This window comes from Sciurus carolinensis, chromosome 1 (assembly GCF_902686445.1).
Source record: "Sciurus carolinensis chromosome 1, mSciCar1.2, whole genome shotgun sequence".
NCBI lineage: Eukaryota > Metazoa > Chordata > Mammalia > Rodentia > Sciuridae > Sciurus > Sciurus carolinensis.
In genome coordinates, this window is record NC_062213.1 from 181,088,380 (window position 1) to 181,109,697 (window position 21,318).

The 21,318-nt window shown below is 50.7% G+C and overlaps 1 non-coding gene across 1 annotated transcript; it reads right to left on the reverse strand.

The window, feature by feature from the left end:
* Positions 1–20,176: 20,176 nt before the first annotated feature.
* Positions 20,177–20,249, reverse strand: Trnaa-agc (transfer RNA alanine (anticodon AGC)). Its single transcript has one exon. It is a non-coding gene; the product is annotated as a tRNA-Ala (tRNA).
* Between the last annotated feature and the right edge of the window lie 1,069 nt (positions 20,250–21,318).

The window sequence follows — 21,318 nt, forward strand, 5'->3', positions numbered from 1 at the left end:
CCCTGAGACTGGACCCCACTCAGAACTTCCCAGACGTTGAGTCAATATTCCCTGTTAGCTGAGGCTGCCGGACTTGAGTCTCTGTCCCTGAAGACCAGTTTCAGAAACAGATAAGAAGCACACATTGCCGGGTGTGGTGGCACCGGCCTATAATCCCCGCAGCTCAGGAGGTTGAGGCAGGAGGATCGCAGGTTCAAAGCCAGCCTCAGCAACTTATCAAGGCTCTAAGCAACCTAGTGAGACCCTGCCCCAAAATAAAAAGTAAAAAGGACTGGGGATGTGGCTGAGTTGTTGAGCACCCTTGAGTTCAATCCCTGGTACGAAGAAGAAGCTACTCGTGTGATAACATGGTTAAGAGCCTTTACCCTGCAGCTAGACCATTGGGGTTCAAGTCCCAGAGCTGCCACTAATTAGTAGTGTTGCTCCAGGCAACTTAACCAACCTGTGGTGTCAGTTTCACTGACTGTAAAATGGGAACCATATTGATATCTACCTCCAGGGGCTGCGGGAAGATTCAATTAATTAATTCATGTAAACCACTTGGAAAAATACTTGGCACATAATAAGTGCTGATTGCTATGATTTGCTAGCATTTTCATTGTTTTAAAAATCATTTCCAACTCCTCTCTTCTCCAGTCTAGATGACAGGATCAGATACCTGACAAATACTTCTGGGGTCCCTCCTCTGCACTACGCTGGGATACACTGGTGAATAAGGCTCGTGTGGGCTTTGTCCTCCCGGGGCTCACTTCTGGGGCGGGGGTGGTGGCAAGTGGCTGCTGCTTCAGGACCACCACCAAGATGAAGTTGAACCCTCCAGGCCCCCATCCCACCGTGAGCTGCCCCGGGAGGCCTGTCAACTCGGCCAGGATTGGGCCAGGACTCCCAGCACTCCGTCATGGCTGGAGAATTCTCTGAACAACTGTAGGTCAGGCACCCGAGAGGCCCTAATCCTTCCCAAATGTGCTGTGCCCAAACCTCACTCAGCACCTGGACCCGCTGAGAAGGTAACAGGGATCTGAGAGAGGGGAGGGGTGGGCTGCAGGAATGGGTGGCCAGAAGAGACTTGCAAGGACAGAAAGGGACCCTGCCATCAAGACAGGAACAGGAACAGAGGATGAAAGAAGGAAGCCAAGTAAGAATCTCAAGTTCACGTCAGTGAGTACCTCCCCCCGGGGTCATATCAGAGATGGAGATGCAGCCGGATGAGTAAAGACCTGGGTCAGACAGCCAGTGGCTTCCTGGAGAGCCCAGCGTCCCAGCATAAGTGACTAGGAGGCAAATGGACCCTGGGCAGGGGACAGAGAGGCAGGTTGAGGAAGTGTGGAGGTCACAAGCCCCTCCAACTCAGTGTGGGCACCAGTCCCAACTTCTGGCTAATTAAACTTTGCAATATAATGTTTGCAAAATGATATGATGATTATGAGATAATTGTTACTAAGAGAACTCTCGTAGCACAGTGAGAAGCCATGTGGCATGGGGGTCAAGGCTGAGGAGCCTGGACTCGGACTGCCTGGGTTTGACCTAAGCTTCACTACTTAATGGAAGTTCACCTAGAACAAAACACCTCGCCTCTCTGTGCAGTAGTGTCCTGGTCAGTGGATGGGAATAATGGAATGATAGCACCCCCACAGAGTCTTGCTGAGAGCCTGAGTGATCATGTGGAAAGCCTTGGAAGAGAAGCCAGTATGTTGTAAGTGTTCAATAAACATGCCACACCGTAAAGTCCTGACCAAACCAGGGTCGTGTGCTAAGCACTTTATTTGCATCACGTGACTTAATTCTCACAACAGTCTATGTGGCATGGCCCGTTTACTGGTGAGAAATCTGAGATGCAGAGGAAGTGATTTTGCCCCAATTCCTCTAAATGGCTGAGTTGTAATTTAGGTGCAGCATTGTCTGACTCCAGAGCTTAAACCCTTCATCGGGAGTCGAAAACACAATAGAACCCAACAGAGAACAAAGATGAAGGCTAGTTGTAGATGGAAGAGCTGGGCGGGGGCTGCGGTGGACGGGAGCCCTCTTGCCCCTCTAGAGGGAATGGCCCACTAAGCTCCCGCTGTGCAGCTGCAAGACTCGAAGGCTGGAGTGGGAGCTGAGCCCTGAGCTGAGCCCAGTCCCCTGGCCCTGGAGCCTGGAGCCAAGCCTCCTCAGAGACCATGGGTGCTGACCGTCCACACCACGATCCCGGTCGGTGCCCAGGGCGTGCGTCCCTGAGCCTGGGCTTCCCTCCAAACCCACCCCCTCATCATGCTGTTCTTCCTTGTCTTTGCCCTTCACTTGTCCCCTTGTCCCCAAACTCCACCGAAGCTTTCAGTCCAGAAGCTTCTTGAGGAGTCCCCTTCATCCGTCGCCCCCGCTGGGACCACTCTCCTGAGCTCGCTGCTTCCCTCGCAGACCCCTCCAGAGGCTGCTGTGGGCTCCCTCTGCCCCTCAGGCCCAGAGATGGTGTTCCATGTCCTTCCGGCTCTGGTGGCTCTTCTCTTACCTGCAGACGGTGCACCTTGGAGGGTGGTGTCGTTTGCTCTGTGCCCCTCTCCCCTGACCTCGCTGTGGATGGACACGTGGCTGCTGACCTCAGACCAGCGCCTCAGTCGCTGTAGCCCTGGCACCTGGCTCAGGGCTTCCTTCCCACTCGGAGTGGTGCCTCCATCCGGTGTGAATCTAGCACACACAGAGCCCCCCAGACTTCTCAGGTCCTCGACCTCGTTTCCACTGACCCTGTCTCCCACTCCCCAGCCGCCACACCCTGTCCCAGCGCGGCCTTTCCACAGCCCCACCAGCACCAGTAACTCTAGCATCGTGCTCTGTGGCCATAGCCGCTCTCCCCCTCGGCAGGCTGTCACAGGTCCCTGCTCTATCTCTGAGACCCCATGGACGTCGCCAGCCCTCTGTCCTCCCTTCTCCTCTTACCCTCCTGGACCCCGGGCCACCACTTTCATGCCACTCTTGCCAATACCCGGGCCTCTTCCCGGCTGTCTTTTCTCTTCCTGTTCATCAAAAACCCCAGTCTCAGATGATGCCAGCCCTCCTCCCTTCCTGTGCCGCACACGAACCTACCAGTCCATGGCCACCGACTCCCTGTGACTCTCCGACATCCCCTCCAGCCTCCTCTTCTGCTCTCCAGGTGACTCTCAAACATCCCTGGGCTCCTCCAACCTGGAGGTGCCTGTGCTCTCGCTTCTTCTCAGCAGATGACATCCCTCCCGCTTCACAGGGAACATGGGTCAAACCCGTTCCCTTCCCTCCCCAACCCCAGAGGAGGGGTCCTTCCTCCCAGCTTCCCTATGTTCTGGAGCCCCACATTCTCGTCTCCTTCCGCTTCAGAGGCTCTTCCTACTGACATGCAAACATTTCAGTCTCTCCACCTTAGAACTAAACCCTCCTTAGCCACACCTCCCCCTGCAGTTACAGATCTGGTTCTCTCCTTCACAGTCAAACTGCCCAAAAAAGTTGTCTTTGTTTCCTCGGTATAAGTTAATGGTTAGGAACATGAGCGCTGAAACCAGATGGCTTGGGTTTGAATTCCAGCTTCATTCCTCACCAACTCTGTGACCTTAGGCAAATCACCTAGCCTCTCTGGGTCTCGGCTTCCTCTTGTACATCCCTCAGAGTCATTGGGAGAATTAAACGTGTTAATAGACATGCAGCACTTAGAATAGGGCCTGCCCCAGCAAGGGTTCACTCCAACTCGCCAGAGCTGCTATTAAGTTGCTCTGATTTTTTCCTCCCTTCCCTTCATTACTCCACCCAAGAGTCTGATTTCTGCCCCTTTCTCCCACACAAACAGCTCTGGCTAAAGGAACTAATGGCCTCCTTGTCCCTAAATCCAAAGGGCACCTTCCAATCCTCTTCTTACTTGACCTTCCAGCAACATAACCATCCTTTCCTACTTCAAATACTCTCTTCTACTAAGAGGGGTCCTCTCCTTGGAAGGTTCATCCTCCTATCCCAGACCTGGGTTTGGGTGGCATTGCCCAGGTGATGTATTACCCTCCATCAACCAATGGCTTCCTGCTGCTGTTTGGATAAGTGGCCTCCAGAGGTCTATGTGTTGAAGATTTGGTCCCAAGGGTGGTGCTATCGGGAGGTACCTTTAGAAGGTGGGGCTGGGTGGGAGGTCCTTAAGTCACTGGGGACATGCTCTAGGGGAACTCTGGGGCCTGGGCCTGTCCTCTTCCTCTTTGTCCTCCTGGCCATGGGGTGAGCTGTGTGCTCACCAACAACTCCTGGTCATTGCCACCCAGCATGCCCACCAGAGACCCAGAGCAATTGGTCTATCTGATCTTGAACTGGAACCTCCAAAACCGTGAGCCAAAATCAACTTCTTTCTTTATAAATTAATTATCTTGGGTATTTGTTAAAGGGATTGGAAGCTGACTGAGATACTCCCCATTGTCTCCAGCCCAAGGCTCCCCTCTGAACGCGAGTCAATATCCTACCAACTTTTTCACTTAAATTTCTTCACCACCCTTGAAATCCAAAATGAACTCACAATCTCCTTCCCACCCACTTCCCCCAAAACAAACCTAGTCCTCTTTCAGATGTCACCACCAGTCATTTTGCAAACCAGAAACCTGGGAGCCAGTCCTTCTCCCTCCCAATTCTGCATGCCTACAATGATTTGCCAAGTGAATATTACCTCCCAAATCATCGCTCACCATCTCCGTTGCCTCCTATCTAATCCAAGCAACGCTGATCTCTTTCTCACTGGCATCCAGGAGAGACCCCTCTTCTGATTCCAGTTTCCACACAGCACACAAACCAATCTTTTTGAAAAACAGACCTGGTGTCTCTCCAACTCTTGGCCCTGATAGCTTCCATTTTTAGTTCTTCCAAATCTCCAGGTAGCACAATGGCTACCACAGCTTCAAGTTTCACATCTTCTGCCCTGGAACCCTATTGTCTCTTACCAGAATTCTCTGCAAAGTTCCATAACATGTCAGGAGCTCTGATGGGACCATGTGCCTTCTATTATTGTGGCCAAGAGGATGTCACAGAGGGTTAAGTTGGATTATGTGTGCATTTCTGGAGCTGAGAGACTCCTGTGTTGGTCTGTTTTCTGGTGCTGTAACAAAATGCCTGAAGTCAGGAAATCTGAGAGGATAAGAAGTTTATTTCGCTTACAGTTTTAGAGGTCCAAGAGAAAACCTGGTACCAGCTTCTACTTGGCTCTGGTGTGGATCTTCTGGCTATATCACAACATGGAAGGTAAATCACAGGAAGAGTATGTGAGAGCAAAAGAGAACAATTACCTGGCAAGACAGGAAGCAAGAAGGTTTTTTTATATAACAATCCCTCTTGCAAGAACTAAGTAGCATCCCACCAGAACTACATTGTCCCACATCTGAGGGAGCACCCACAATGGCCTCCATCATCTTATACTTGGTCGCACCTCTTAAAAGTTCCACCACTTCAACCTTGATGCACTGGGAATGAAGCTTTCAACACACCAACCCTTGGGAGACACATTCAAACCACAGCAACTCCCAGATAAACCACGTGTACTCAAAAATTAGAGAGGGACGGATCTTTGAATGGTTTTTTCCTGCAAGGAGAGCCAGGGGCTACTGAACCACCAAAAAACAGACAGTGCCTATGACAACTCCCGATATGGACATCGATTGTGGTATATCAGTATTTCTCTAAGTACGTTCAGCTGTATATTGAACTCCCCAAATCCTCCAGAGTGGGGGATAGAGGAGAAAAAAGTAGTCACCAGTAAACACATTTGGGAAAAAAGTAAATTTTATTCTTCTGCCCTTAGAGGTGCACAGTGCATGTTAACATCACTGAAATCTCATGCAACCAAGATACCTGTCCAGCATCCTGTATCCCAGCACTTCCTAAATATATCTGAGGGTGCACCCATCCCCCCATAGTCCCATATAAAATTAGCTTAGAAATCTTGCTGCGTTGGGGTGTTTTTTGGTTTTCTTTGTTTTGATTTTTTGTTTCTGTTTTGTTTTGTTTGGGCAATGCTGGGCATTGAAGGCAGGGCGCTCTGCCACTGAGTTCTAGACGTGAGACCTGCTCTTGGGCCCTGACCCCTCTCTGTGATGCAGTCCGCAGGGCCCAGGCAGCAGGCAGGTTGCTAGACAGGAGGCCCAGCCATACACCTCCAGGGAGTTCCTGCCATGGGACACCCAGGGGCCAGCCAGACAGCCCCTGCCCCGCCCAGGCAGACAGATTCAAACACTGAACACACACTTCAACAGGAGAGCCCTGGGTGAAGGCTGGACAGCTTTAACTGGAAGGGGACAGAGCAGCCGGCACAAAACAGAATTGTAAGGCAGAGTCTGGGAGGGGTTCTAGAGGTGTGTGTGCGTGTGTGTGCACGTGAGTACACACGCATGCACACACATAGCTGAAAGGGCAACTTTGCAAAGCATACGGACAACGTGGGGAGAGCTGACTTTGTGAGAAAGAGGGAGAGAGAGAGACTTGGACCCGTCTGAGCTGAGGATCCAAGGGGTACTCAGAGAAGCCCGAGGCCTAGACCTGGGGCGAGGATGTTTCCTGAGGCCTGAATCAGGAGCTGCGGGCATCACTGTGGTCTGGTAAGTGGGTTTCTCCCCATCCAGCCCATGAACCAATCCATGAGCGGCTGCATAATCTGACCCACAGACAGGCCTGTGGTCTGAGTGTGGTCTGCCAGCACTGTCACAGATCCACAAGGAGACCAAACATCCAAAATCAGGACAGACGCAAGACAGGCAGGTTGCTTGAACTGGGCCAGGCAGCCCTTCCACAGCCTTCCGAGGGAGAGGCGTTGGCGGCCCCGGTGAGTTATGACTTTTATTATGCAGAAAACAGGCACATTAACTTCAGGTCCTTTGAAAAATGTGGTCCTGTAATCAGAGTCTGTGTCTGTCCTGATGCACGGTGGCACGGGGCCAGAGGAGTGCAGGGATGAAATAAACATTTAGAAAGACAACTGCATTTGCAGATCTAAGAATTGAGTTATATTCGTTTCTGACAGCTTCCTGAATCACAGCCCACGTCTCCGCCTGGCAAAACTGGGACCTGGCCCTTTAACTAGACTCCATTTCACATAATTAAAGACTCACAAAATTAAATGGCCTGCATGGAAAGTGGCTTTCAGTGGACTAAATGCCGGGAGCAATCTCCTCGCCAGAGTGGAGAAGTGACACTAGCTTGCAGATCAATATCATCTCTGTTATTAATATCAAAAGCACATTACTTTGTTTTTGCCTGGCTCCCCTCCAAGCCTCCGGCCCTGCCGCGGAGCAGCCATTTGCTTGGGCCATAATTTACTTTGGTGAGTTTTTAAGGTATTGTTTTGTCAGGACCAATCACCGTGACGTTATAAATGGCTGGGAGGACTTGCACTCTCCCTCAGTGGCATATGCAGCGAAATTAATTTTTAAAAGTTTCACGTCAATTACTCCTGTCCTTGAGTTATGCAAGGGGACAAAGGAGCAGAGACGGAAGGACGTGAGTGATCTCAAACAGATGAGGTAACGACACACAGAAGCCGAGGCTTGCAGACCAAGCAGACGTGACACCATCTTTAATTGATGCCTTGAATTAAATGACGCTAAAGCCAAATAAATATTGACCACTTAGCAAAAGAACCATTGATTTTTATGATGGACAATGATGCTGGTGAGGGGTTTCAAGTTGGGGTTTTGCTGGTTCTAGAACAACCACCTGATTCCACAGAGAGATGCCAGAGCACTTCGGAGGGACTTTGCAAAGTGGGCATCAATGTTCTCACTGTTTCTTGCTCTGTCTGGACCGAGCTCCCTCGCTCTGGTCTAAGGGTGTCTTCCTCCTCCTCTTGCTCAATTTAAAATGCAGAGCTCAGACTGGGTCCGCCTTCCTCTTTAATATTTACTGTGACAATAACTTCAATATCCACACTGAGAATAGAGGCCCTGAGCATCTTTTCTCTGAGATCTCCATGTATCTCCTGTCTTCCTCTTACACTGCCTTCCCCAAAGGCTGTCCCAAATAAGGGGTTCACCTCAATCCTGAACACAAAGGGCATCTCTCCATTCCTGTTCTGCTGAAAATCAGGGCAGAGAGGGAGACACAGAAGAGGGACACAGAAAGATCTGCATCTGGAGGGAGAACGGGATCCCCCACTTACGAGCACCATGGATGTGCCCAGGGTTATACGAGGTGCTACGCAGACATCATCTTCACTAATCCTTGCAGAAACCTGAAGGGCACTTGTTGCAGAGTTGGACTTGAAGATGGACATGAACTTTCCGGCGTGAACATCAAAAGCCTGCAGACGTTAGGACCAGCTAGCTGCCTGTGTGTCCCTACGCAAAATTCCACCTTCCTCCCCTGGAATGTGGACCCCATGAGCGTAGAACTTGACTGTCTCCTCTGCTACACTTCCGTGCTGCCTGGTTCTTCACCTGGTGGGCTCCTACTAACCACTCATGGAATGAACAGACACTTCAGGAGAAGCACCAAAGGGGGATGCGGAACATCCTCTTTTGAGAGACAGGTCATGGTTTGGCACCCAATCAGACAGAGCCATCCAGCAGGATGCCTTCAACCTGGAGTGGGGAAGCAAGGGGCCAATCAAATGGCAGCCTTGTTCAGGCCAGGTGTGCACTGGGGTTAAGAACTACAGAATCTGCTATGATCTTGAAACCTCGCACCACACTAGGCTCAGCAGGCGTGGATCCAACCAGACCTGGAACAAGGTCTTTTTTCTTGACCTCCATTCTGTCATCAGAGGCCAAGACAGGGCAAAAGGAAGTCAGGTCAGCAACACTTGTGGGTACCTCAGAAGTCAAACTGGGTCACTTGGCTTTGATGAGCTGCCTTCCAAATATATTGTGATAGCCATTGTATGGATGAGGAAACTGAGGCTCAGAGCAACTACACAACTTGTCCTGGATCTTAGCATCTTTGCCAAGTAGTGAAGTGAAAGTCGAACATTACCCAGTTGACCTCCAGTATCTCAGTACTGGGCATCCCCATGATCACAGAGGTGGATCTTGGGATGTAGTTTCCAGCATTTACCCAGAGGTTTCCAAGCCTCTGGGCAGTGCACAATGCTGCCTATTGTAAGAACACCTGGCAGCTTGGTGCCAAGGGCAGGGCGAGGAGGAGCTAGATGCCCCCTGCGGAGCCCTCGGCAGCCTCGGACCAGGGCAGACACTCTCGCGGTGGGAGGAGGGGCAGGGGGGTTGGGAGTCCTGGCTTATATGCACACCCATTTCTCCAGCACTGAGCCTTTGCCAATGCCTGTTCTGCAGCAGGCAGGGCCCCTCCTGGGAATGCCTGGGCTCCCATGTCCATGCCCTCAAGCTTAGTTGGTAAAGAAAACAACACTGTGTCTCTAACCATCCCACACTTAACACACCTGACCTTGGAACTTAAGCAGAGTTGGGCCTTGCTAGGATGGTTATTACTTGGACTAGACCATAAGATATTTTATTGTTTCAAAAATTCTTTAATTTTTATTTTCATGAGTCTCCAACAAGGGAGATGGTTTTTAAGTCCATTCCTAGCTTAATAAAAAGATTTGCAGTTCTACATCTGTAGATTAAATAGAAAAAACTCAGGCAGGCCCATACAGCATCCTCCAACACACCCGGGTTTACGACGGTAAGGAACAAAACACGAGTATTTACAGGGACACTGAAAGTATTCTAACCCATGTATTCTTTCAAACACAAGTATTTAAAAGAAGTAGTCTAAGAAATACATTCTGTTTTAACAAACAATCAGAGTCTCAAGGTAACATGGGAACAGCCCGTGAGAGATAACGATCGCATTTTGGCTCTCACTGGCTGTAGCTTTCTGTAAACACGGAGAAACTCAACCTCCAGATGTCAAGAGGCCTCGTAAGTTGGATTTAATTTAAATGTTATGGTGAGTAGCGTGATACCAGGCTTCTAATCTTATTGTTTATTAAAACAAAGGGTGCTTGCTAACCTAGCACTTCCATCAATTACCTGGGCACTCAAGGAAATCATGTCAACCCAGCAAGCATTTTCAGGCACCCACCTTGGGCCAGGTTGAGATGGGCCCTGGGTTCTCAAAACCATGTTGGCCCCCGTTCTGGTGTGAGGAGCTCTGTGTCCAGTGGAGACAGGGCCCAGAAATAGGCACCACTGTGTCCGCTCCTATCGGGAACTGGGTAACAGCGGTGACTTTGCAGTGACTACAGGGGAGTTCAAAGGACCCGCCAGAATGGTGCCTGGGAGCTGGGTCCTGAAGTGTGAGCAGGAACATTCCACAAAGAAAAGGGAAGGACGTTCATGGCCAAGAGATTCGCAAATACAAAACCTAGTGGCGTGGCAGATACAGAAGGTGGGTTAGGCTGTGGTTCTCAGAATCCTTGACGATCCAACCCTGTTCTCAACACAGAAGGATGATGATCCTGCACAAATGTAAATCAGACCACGGTTCTCCCCTGAGGCAAGACCCCAAGAATCCTATTGCACTGAGGGTAAAATCTAAAGTCTGCCCAGGGTCAGCAGGATCTGAGCCCCCTCGTCACCTATCACCGTCCCTCACACCCTAGGCCCCAGCCTCTTTCTGTTCCTTGGGTTGATCCAACCCCTGGAACTTTGCACTCCTGGCTCCCTGAGTATGGGAGATTCTTCTTCCAGATCTTTCTTCAATTGGTTTCTTCTCATATGATCAAATGATCTCTCTTTGGAGCCGGTGGCCCTCCTTACAAACCAAAGCAGCACCTCCCACTTCCCATCACTCCTCATTACTTTGCTGAGGCCAGGGTTCATGTCCCTCTCTAAAATCACCTCCTTCATCCATGTGGCCATGGTAACCTCCATGAAGACAGCAGCCCAGTCTGCTGTGTTCCTAGCCCCTAGAACAATACCCAGAACATACCAGGTGCTCGGAAAGTATTTGTCGAATGAATGAATGAAGAACCTGGGGAAGTGGATGGTGTCTCCCATGCCTTGGGACATTTGAGAAGCAGAGAGAACAGAGGAGGAAACTTCTTCACCTACCATGCCCAGACTCTAAGGAGGAAGAGAGACAGTCCTATAAAATGTTGGAGGTACAGAAGTATGTTTGAGGGCACTGGGTTAAATTCAAATGGGGAGAATCCATGCATCCCAGGCCAGCAGTGGGCAACTCTCCACTCCTTGAGGCTTCCAGGTGGATAAGGAGCCTGCCCTGGGGAGAAGAGGAGGGAGTGTGGAGAGAGCTGATGGAGACCCCGGGTAGAACCCGGGCTCAGCCTCCCCACCTTGAGCAACTCTGCACACCAGGGAAGTGGCCTTCAGGACTGAAGCCATTCAGGACCACCTGCAGCCAGCCACCTGCTCAGTGTCCCAACCAGCCCTGCTCTTGCAGGCCCAGAACCTGATTCCCTATCAGTCTGACACATCTCTACTCATCCTTCAAAGGCCAGCTTAGAAATCTTCCCCAAGGAAGCCTTCTCTGGCCCTCCTTTGCTCCTGCCAGGCCTTGCCAGGCTGGGTTTGGTCATGGTCCTCCTGAGAGCACCATCAGCCTTTGTTCTGCTTGCTTGCTCCGGAGTCGCCCACACCTGGGGCTGAGGTGCAGCTCAGCCACTACTATGCACCTCTTTTGAGCTTCAGTTTCCATATCTGTAAAATGGGGGAAAGAGCATGCATCCTGCTAGTATGTTGCGAGAGGTACTTGGGATAATATCTGTAGCTGGTGCATAGTAGGTATTTAATAGAGATTAGATATGACAATGATAAAGAAGAAAAATTTTCTGGATCTACCCCCAAATGCCTATCAGTGGGCTATGGCAGAAAACGAACCAACCACCGGACTCAGAATCCAAAATCCCATCTCCGCCGTTGTCGCTGGGGTTTGAGCTGGCGTCGTGTTCCCCTCGGCTGCAGAGTCCTCCTCTGCAAGGTGGAAAAAGCATCCTCGGAGGATCGTTGTGAGGATTTAGCTTATTCAGTCATGTTTCAGATACATAAGAAAGCCCCACCAAACGTCTGGCACTCGCCTGGGGCTGGATTAGACTTGAGACGAGGAGGGTCTGCTCCTTGCACTTGTGGGCAGTGGGGGCATCAAGCTGGCCATCAGAAGCAGAGTTCACAGAGGTGGGCACCCTCCCATTCCACGGTACCTATTGAGTGCCCACTATGTGCCAGTCTGGGAGAAAAACAGGTAAGGCTCCTGTGCTGATAAGGTTAATAAAGATAGCTAATATTCATGGAGCATGTACACATGACCTTGGGTTTTGGTTCTTTTAGTTTCCCAAAACACAGGTACAATTAACAGCTACTTCATAGGGTGGCAGCCAGGATTCTATGAATTAATGCATGTGACGCTTGGAACAGAGGTTCTGGCACCTCGTAAGTGGCCAATAAATGGGAGCCTTAATTCTATTTATTAGCTCACTAGGTAGCAGCCTCGTGTTTAGAGCTTTCCATGTTTTATCTCGTTTAATCATTTAATCCAGGGTGACAAGTGCAAAGATACTACACGTGAAATCGCCTATAAACTTAAAAGCTTGGCTCGTGTGGATGCTTGTTAATGCTTCAGAGAGGCCGGCAGAGGACCACAGAATGGGTTGGATCGGTCAGTACAGGGTGAGACCAACCAGAGAAGCTTCTGGAAGGTGAGCCGAGGGTGGGGCAGGGAGTGGGTGAGCGGAGCCGGCGTGAGGGGACGGGGAGCGGCCTCTCTCCCGCAAACCGGGTCGTTGCTGCTGCTGCAGAAGGCCGGGCTCAAACAGGGCAATTTAAAAACATGTAAAAGGCATAAAGCGAGAGCAGCTGTGCACAGCTGCCGCCGAACGCTCCATCGCTGCCTCGCTGTGGACTCTAAATGACAATAAACCTTCCACCCCTTATAAATTAAGCAGACTTTCAAAAAAACCATATCTCCTCCTGCAACTTTTTATGGCTGTTTGGCAACTTTAATCATTTTGCAAAATGCAATTCCTGGCCATAAATTCTCTCCCAAGTACAGATTTAGGGAGATCTAGAGGACTGCGGCGGGTTGATAGGTAAGTTTTAATCTGACAAGGCCAAAAAGTCTATTAGATTTATAGGGAGGCAGCAGATACCCTGTAATTACACCAGGCTCGACCTCCGGGGAATCTCGAATGCAAGGAGGTGAGGGGGGAGCTGGAAGGAAGCAGCGGGGGCAGCGACAAGGGCAGGCTGGAACCCCTGCTCTGTTGGCGCTGGCCACGGCCTTTCCGTCCCAGGCCATCACGTCTTCCTGCAAGGGCTCACAGATCAGGGGTTCCAGGTCGCTGACGCCTGTGATAGATGCATGTGCACACACTGAGCTCTGGGAAAGGAGGTCATAATCCCTGAGCCAGGCAGAGAATGAACGGGAAGCCACTGGGCTTCATTCAATTACACACTCAACAGACGCCTAGTCTACACTTGAGCTTTATGTCGCAAACTTCACGAGGCACTGGGACAGAGCCCCGGACATGTGAGGATTGGGCCCTGAACAAGGTACCTGGCTCAGAGGGCGCCAGACACATGCCCCAGCTCAGGCTGCTGCAGCCCCAAGGAAGAAGACCTGTTCCTTCCGGGGCAGCCCAGGGCCATGCCTCCGACTACCTCGCACTAAGGTGCTGAGCCGCTGCACCCCTGGCTCTGGATCACAGGGGCTCAGCCTAACGGGCACCCTGGGAGCAAACTGGAAGCCTGCAAGTCAGCACAGAGAGTTAAAATTTGTGAATTCAAAATAGGCTTTTCCTTTCCAAGTGTTACCACTCTTATTATCTCATGCTCAATTTACATTGGTTCCTGGCCCCTGGTGTGAGTTGGAGACCCCTGGAAGAGGGCTAAGAATGGTGAGAGGAGTCACAAAGGACGTCATGGGACACCGAACACAGCATCAAACCCAGACCCCCGTGGAAGTGTGGCAGGCAGAAGAGTGACTCTTGAAGACGCCTACATCCTGATCCAGGAGGCGGAGAATCTGTTATGTCATGTGGCACATGGGAATTAAGGTTGCAGGTGGAATTAAGGTCATCTATTTTAAAATAGGGAAACATTCCTGGCTGGTCTGGGTGGGCCCAGCATAATCACACGGGCTCTTAAAAGTAGAACCGGAAGCAGTCCAAGAGTTGGAGTCAGCGTGACGCGACCTGAAACAGACTTGGCAGCACTGCTGGCTGTGAAGACGGAGGAGCCACAAGCCAAGGGATGTGGCAGTTTCTAGGAGCTGGGAAGGTGAGGGAAAAGATCCCGCCTTTGACCTTCTAGAAGGAAACACGGCCCTGCTGGTCCCTTGATTTTAGCCCAGGGAGCCCCATCTCAGACTTCTGGCCCTTGCGACTGCAAGATGATAAATTCATGTTGTTTGAAGCCATTAAGTGTGGTGATTTGTTACAGCAGCAGTGGGGAACAAGTGACCTTTAAGTGGAGGACTCAGAGATCAATAGGTTTGGGCCAGCAGTGTTTCAGGTGAGGGATCGACACACAAATGCCGTGCCTCCGTGGTCCCCATTGTGTCCTCCAAGGCTCTGGGCCTCGGGTTTGGTTATCCCGGGGATGTGCGTGTGACCTCCACCCGGGTACAGGGTGCAGGCAGATGCTGCCAAAGGAGGCCGAGTCACAGAGGTGATTTGGGGGTAATGTATAATAGGCCCATACCCAGAACCTCACCTTGGCATATTCTGCGGTTCATCTCCACAGCGGCCCTGGGCACTGGACCACATGGTGGCTGACTCTGGACCCTGGAGTCAGAATACCTGGCTCCAGTCCAAACACTTCCTGCCACTAGCTGTCCCTAAACCTCTCATGCGACGGTTTCTTCGTCAGTATGGTGGTGACATTTGCTTCACATCCTGGGGTCTTTCTGAGGTTAAACGAGAGCACACGGACAGTGTCTGCCACTGAGAATTCCTGGCTGTCCTCATCAGATCTGGCAGACAGATGAGGGTGACTCCCACGAACCCAGCCTCCTGGTGTTCATACCTCGGTGCCATCCCCTCCCATGAGTATGGGCAGGACCCATCACTCACAAAGTCGAGGGCTGCCACTCCCATTATTCTCTCCACTCTACAGCACTACCTCCTCCCAGCTGGAGGGAGAGGCTGTCCTTACAGGCCCTGCAGGGGAGGCCCCAGGTCAGTGACTACGGATGATACCTGGAAATGAAGTTCACCTCCTGCCACCAGCACAAGACCAGGGCTTCAGTCGTACCGCGGCACAGACTTGAAGTCTGCAGCAGTCTCTCTGGGTGAACTTGGAAGCAGATTGCTCCAGTCAGTCCTCCAGAGGAGAACACATCCTGGCTGACACCCAGTCCTGTAAGACCCTCAGAAGAAGAGCCAACTAAGCCACGCCTGCACCACGGACCTACCACAACTGTGAGAAATGTGCACTGTTTAAAGCCACTAAGTTTGTGCAAATTTGTTAGAATTTGTACAGAAATAGATCGTGAATACATCAGTAAAATGCCATGATTTTTCCCACTTGACAAAGTGGAAGCTGGGGGCTGGAAAAGGTGGGTTTCTTGCCCAAAGTCACACAGCTGGCTGGACCCCAAGCCCAGGACTGCCCTACTCCAGAACCATGACCTTTTGTGATCACAGCAACCTGCCTCTCTCCCCCAGGGTAGCCAGGTCATCCTGTCACTAGCCCTTCCGGTTCCATCATCTCCTTCTTGACTTTCTTCTTCTTCCTTCTGCTCTCCATTCTCCTCCAGCCTCTCAGCATTCTCCTCAACTCCCTTTCTCCCCTCCGCCTCCTCCTGGTCTGCCTTCCCTCCACAGGTCTGAGCAGACTCCTGGGGCATCCCCGGTAGGCTCTCCCTGATAGAAACAAGTGGGGGTCCCACCTGGCCAGGTCCTAGATGACCCTGCTGCCCTCCCCTGGCTCCATATAGAGCCTGAGTTCTTTTCCTAAGAGGCAAAGTCAGGAGTCCCTCAGGCAGGACCCCGAGGCCCAAGCCAGCCCACCACGTGTACACCAAACTGTGCCAGCTGCTCAGCGGGCAGCATAGGTAAGAAACTCCAATCCTGGCCATCTGCAGGCCTCAGCCCCACCCCGCTTCCCATGAAAGAAAGAGGGGCTTCTTTAAAGATGGAACAGAATAAAATATAGATAAGCATTAGTCAAATGAAATTAATGCTTCCAATATTGTTTTAGCCTTGCTCATATGCATCAGGCTTTATGAAGTTGCCGTTTATCACGTGGGGATATTGCAGTTATATATTAGCTGACTGTCTGGTGGCCATTCCAATGGCTCTCTCCGGACCCTGGGTCGCCCTCCACAGGCAAAGCCAGTCCTGCTGACATCCATCTCGTTCCTCTGCCAATGCATCCCCAGATGCTGATAAAAGGCCTTGCCCCCAACAACATATGAATATTTAAATGACAGTTAATTATTCAGCATATAATGATATTATTAGCATCCACTTTATTGCTGGCTGTGGGCCCAGCCAAGTCTTGCCCCACACTGAGGGGTGCCGAGGAAATGCTGGAAACCAGGCAAGCCCCACATCTGCTGCGTCTGCAGGGACCCATTGTTATTAGGGGAAGAGGTCAATTCACTGAATGATCTCAGGATCCCCCACCTGTTGTGTCAGGTCAGAAGAGATCCACCCAGCATAATGGCTGCTCACAGTCCCCAGGGAACGCACATACATATACCCTGCTGGGTACTTGGCAGGAGCTTCATTGGGATTCATAAAATGACCCTATGAAGTCAGGACCATTATTATCCCCCTTTTCTTAGAAATGAGAAAACTGAAGTTCAGAGGTGACGTGACATGCACAAGGTTACATAGAGGGCTGGGGAGATAGCTCAGTTGGTAGAGTTGGTTCGATCCCCAGCACCACTTAAAAAAAAAAAAAAAAAGTCACATAGGACCTGAAGGAGCCAGATTCCAGCCCAGACAGCCTGACTCCAAAACTCCTGCTGGAGCAGCCGGGGGAACAGTATGTGCCCCAGCCCCTGTCAGCAGGGAGAAGTGCCCCTACAGGGAGGGAAGGAAGAGGCTCTGAGGCCCAGAAGTGAGACGGTGGCATGGAGGTGAAGTAGGGAGGCCTTCACAAGGTAGCACCAGAGCCGACCTTGAAGGATGCACAGACATGGGGCCGGTGGGCGGGGGGAAACAGCCAGACCAAGGCGTGGGGGAGGCAATGGGCTTTGAAAATGTTGAGATCCTGGACCAACTTCAACACCACATCTGTGCGGAGGGCGCAATGGAAAGGTGGCTTGGGAAGAGATCCTGGAGATCGCGGAGGGCGTGGAGAGCAGGCTGCCTTAGACTTTGAATTGTATGCCGGGGTAGTGGGGTGTCTTGGAAAGCGATGGTAGACTACAGAAGTGGAGACAGACTTCCCTCTTCCACATGAAGGTGGAATTTTCCTCCACCCCAGTCGCCCCATTACAACTGAGTTGGCCCCGCCACATGCTCTAATGAATGGGGACATGAGCAAATGTAACAGCAGGGATTTGAAAAACCCCCATGTCTGGGTCCTGGACTCTAGCTCTCTTGCAGCCTAGAGACCTGGTGGCCACATGAAAAGGACGAGAGGTACCCCAGTTGATCCCATCCCAAATTGCTGACGGTCTACCAGCAACCAGACACATTGGTGAGGCTGCCCTGCATCATCCAGCCACCAGCCGAGAGCCAGCAGACCCACGTCAGCCAAGCTCAGCAGACTGAGCCCAGCTGACCAATGGAATCAAAGCCAAATAAAACCACAGTTGTTTTCAGCCACTCCTCTTTGGGGTGATTTGCTAAGCAGTAACATCTACTGATGTAAGGGATTAGAGAGGGATGGCCTGGCCCAGGTGTTTTTAAAAATTCCTCTGGTCACAGGTGGAAGACAGGCTAGAAGCGGAGAGACTGGTGGTTAAGATCCACAAGGAGGAGCATGCCGTGTTCCAGGGAGACGAAGGTCTAGGCGTGGCAGGAGGATGGGTAGAATGAGCGCTTCCTGGCATCTCCCAGGGAGGACTTGTGACATCAGGGAAACCAGTCTTTTAGAGCCGATTCTATAGACATGCACGCACACCCGGCACCCCACACCTGGGTTACCCTGGGGCCCCACCCCAGGACACTCAGCATCTGTGCCCGTGTCGTTCTCTCTGCCCACCTCCCCTCTGCTGAGCTCGCACCCATCCTGCAGCTGTCCCATCCAGCTCGCTCTCCACTCCAACAAAGAATTACAAAAATGATGGAGCCAAAGGCGCAGAAACTGTACCCAGGGCGCCAGCACGGAGTCCAGACTCTCACCTGCACGCCGCTCTCAGCTCTGCACTCTCAGCTTCCGCTGTGTGAGCAGAAGACGGCCTCCGCCCCTCGTTGGGCCTCATTTCTCCAAATGCCTTCTGCTGGACTGTAGGTTCGTGCCCCGTCCTTTGGATCCCCAGGATTAGGAGGCCTCTTCAGGCTCATGCTACACCTGTGCCACCTGTGCTTGATTCTTGAGAGAAACACAAGACATGCCCATCACCCAGCCTACCTGGCCCTGGTGACGTCATGGGGAGACTGAGAGAGACAGCCGTCAACGGGAAGCGACTTCCCCAAGGCCCATCCCAGTGCCCAGCCCCTCACAGTTGGCACTCAGGGCCCACTGAGGATGATTGAACCTGGGCACCAGACTAACTCACCCAGCAATGAGAAAAAACTGGAGACAGGATCCAGGCAGGGGACAGAGTGGTTGGCAGAAAGGACCTACAACAGAGTGAGAAGATCTGAGCATGAAGCTAGCTTGGCCTCGTAACTGACTTTGGGACCTTAGGCAAGTCACTTAACTTGCCAGAACGTCGCTGTGTAAAGTGGGCATCGTAGCACAGAAGGCAAGCAGCTCTCATCTTGCTGACTTCCCAACAGTGATTTAAGAAACGTTCCTGGGGGCTGGGGATGTAGCTCGGTTGGTAGAATGCTTGCCTAGCTTGCACAAGGCCCTGGGTTCAATCCCCAGCACCACCAAAAAAAAAAAGAAAGAAACGTTCCTTTCTTTCCCCACCCCTGCCACCTCAGAGGCTCAACTCATCATCTATACAATAGGTATGCCCACTTCCCTTCCTCAAAATTATTTTGAGTCCAAATAAAAAACTCTGCCAAGTACTGGCATATAGTAGATGATCATTAAACCTTATTCCATGTTTTCAACTTGAATGTCAAGAAAAGTTCAAAATAACTAGGATACGTTTCCAATGCATGGCAAACAGAAATACACAGCACCTAGGACCTGTTCTTGAGAAGTGTTCTTAAAAAGTGTCTAATTTGAATCCAGTTACGCATCTAGGACTAACTTCCAGTTTACACACACACACACACACACACACACACACACACACACAATGGGGGATGGAGAAAAAAGTTAAATGACATCAACAGGAAGCAATCAGATAAATTGAGTGTGCAGAACCTTCTACAAGAAAACTGGCCTAGACATGAAACCACCATATGACACACCTATATGACTCCTTAGTATTTATCCTGAAGAATTAAAGGCATCTTACTACAGTGACACGTGCATACCCACGTCCATAGCAGCACAAGTCACAGCAGCCAAACTATGGAACCAGCCTAGGTGTCCATCAATGGAAATGTAGTATATGTACACAATAGAGTTTTTATTCAGCCATAAAAAATGAAATTATGTCATCCGCAGAAAATGGATGAAACTAGAGACCATCATGTTAAGCGAAACAAGTCAAAATCAGAAGGTCAAGAGTCCTATGTTTTCTCTCATATGTGGAAGTTAGAGGGGAAAAAGGAGGAGAAGGGTGGAGGTGGATCTCATGAAAATCAAAGGGAGATCAGTAGACCAAGGAGTAGGAGGTGTGGCAGGAGGGGGGGGAGTGCTGGGGAGTGATATTGGCCAAATTATATTGCTATATTGTGTGCATGTACAATTATGTAACAACAAATCCCATCATTATGCACAACTCTAATGTACCAATTAAAAAAAAAGTGGAGAAAAAAAAAAGAAAGTCAGCCTAGAATCTTCACAACATTTGATGTGATAAGAAAAAAAACAAGAGCTAAGGGCCATTCTGGATTTTAAAAGATCAAATGCAAAACATAAAAACATATACCATGGTTGGATACTAGTTAAAATTGCATATTAAAAAACAGATAGAAAAACATTGTAGGATAATTGGGAAATATGAATGTGAGCTGCATATTAAAAGATGTTATAGCATTACAGTTAATATTCCCCTGTGCAATAGTGGCATTGGGTATAAGAAGAAGAATATCCCTCTTTTTTTTTTTTTTTTTTTTTTTTGGTGGTGCTGGGGATTGAACCCAGGGCCTTGTGCATGCTAGGTAAGCACTCTACCAACTGAGCTACACCCCCAGCCTAGAGCAGCCCCATTCTTAAGGAGAAACAAGAGACCAGCTTAGGCAAGAGAATCACGATGACTACAACTCATCTTTGGATGTTATTCAAAAGAGAGAGAGATGAAGCAAAGATAGCAAAATGTTTAAAAATGCAGACTCTAGATGCTGGGCTTATGCATAAAAAATAGGACTATTCTTTCAATTTGTCTATAAGTTTAAAAACTTCCAAAATTAAAAGTTGAGGGTCAGAGGGAGAAAACCCAGGAGCCAGAATGGCGGAAGCAAACTCAGCCAGCTGCAGAGCCCTGCGCAGCCAATGCAGCTGGCCATCCAAGGACAAGGGCTGAGTCATCATTGGAAGTGGTCCTTCCTGCCTTGGCTCCAAGCTGGGAGGGCAGAGGGTTGGGACCCAGCTGCAGCCCCATCTCCCCCCACAGCCCTCTTGGAAAGGTCAGCTCTCCAGACATCAAGGAGGGCCCTGTCCCTGGGGGAGGATGGAGCAAGAAGTGCTCTGTGAAGCCCATTGCTCCCTGACTGGGAGGTGACCACATGGGCACCAGCCCCTTAGGACAAAACCACTTTTGTTTTGTGCATCTGCGCATTAGGTCCCCGGTGCGAGAGTTGCCTTTTGATTCCATTTCCAAATGCTCCCGAAGCAACTCCTGTGTGTGCTGGAGGATGGGGGAACAGCTGCATGGGTTAGGGCCGTGCCTGCAGCTCAGATCACAGGGGCTTCCATGCTGCATGGGCTAGGCCAGGCAACTCGGGGACCCAGCAAGGAGGGGGCCTCTAGAAGACAGAACCAAGTGGGTGGGGCCAGAGGAGGAAGGACCCGGATAAACCTTTCAAGGACAAAGATGAGTGGCTTTTAACCCACCCACCCAAGAGACTCTGGAGGCTCCCACATAGCTTGGATCCCCAAGGCATTGGCTAAGTCTCAGAATCCATAGAGGACCCAGACACCCACTAAGTCTGGGAGGAGGTCTTAGCACCCTACTGGACACATAAGGAGACTGACCAGTGCAGCGGAGAAGCACGGCAGCTGGCACTGGCTGAGCCCTTCTCAAGCACGGAGCACTGTGCTG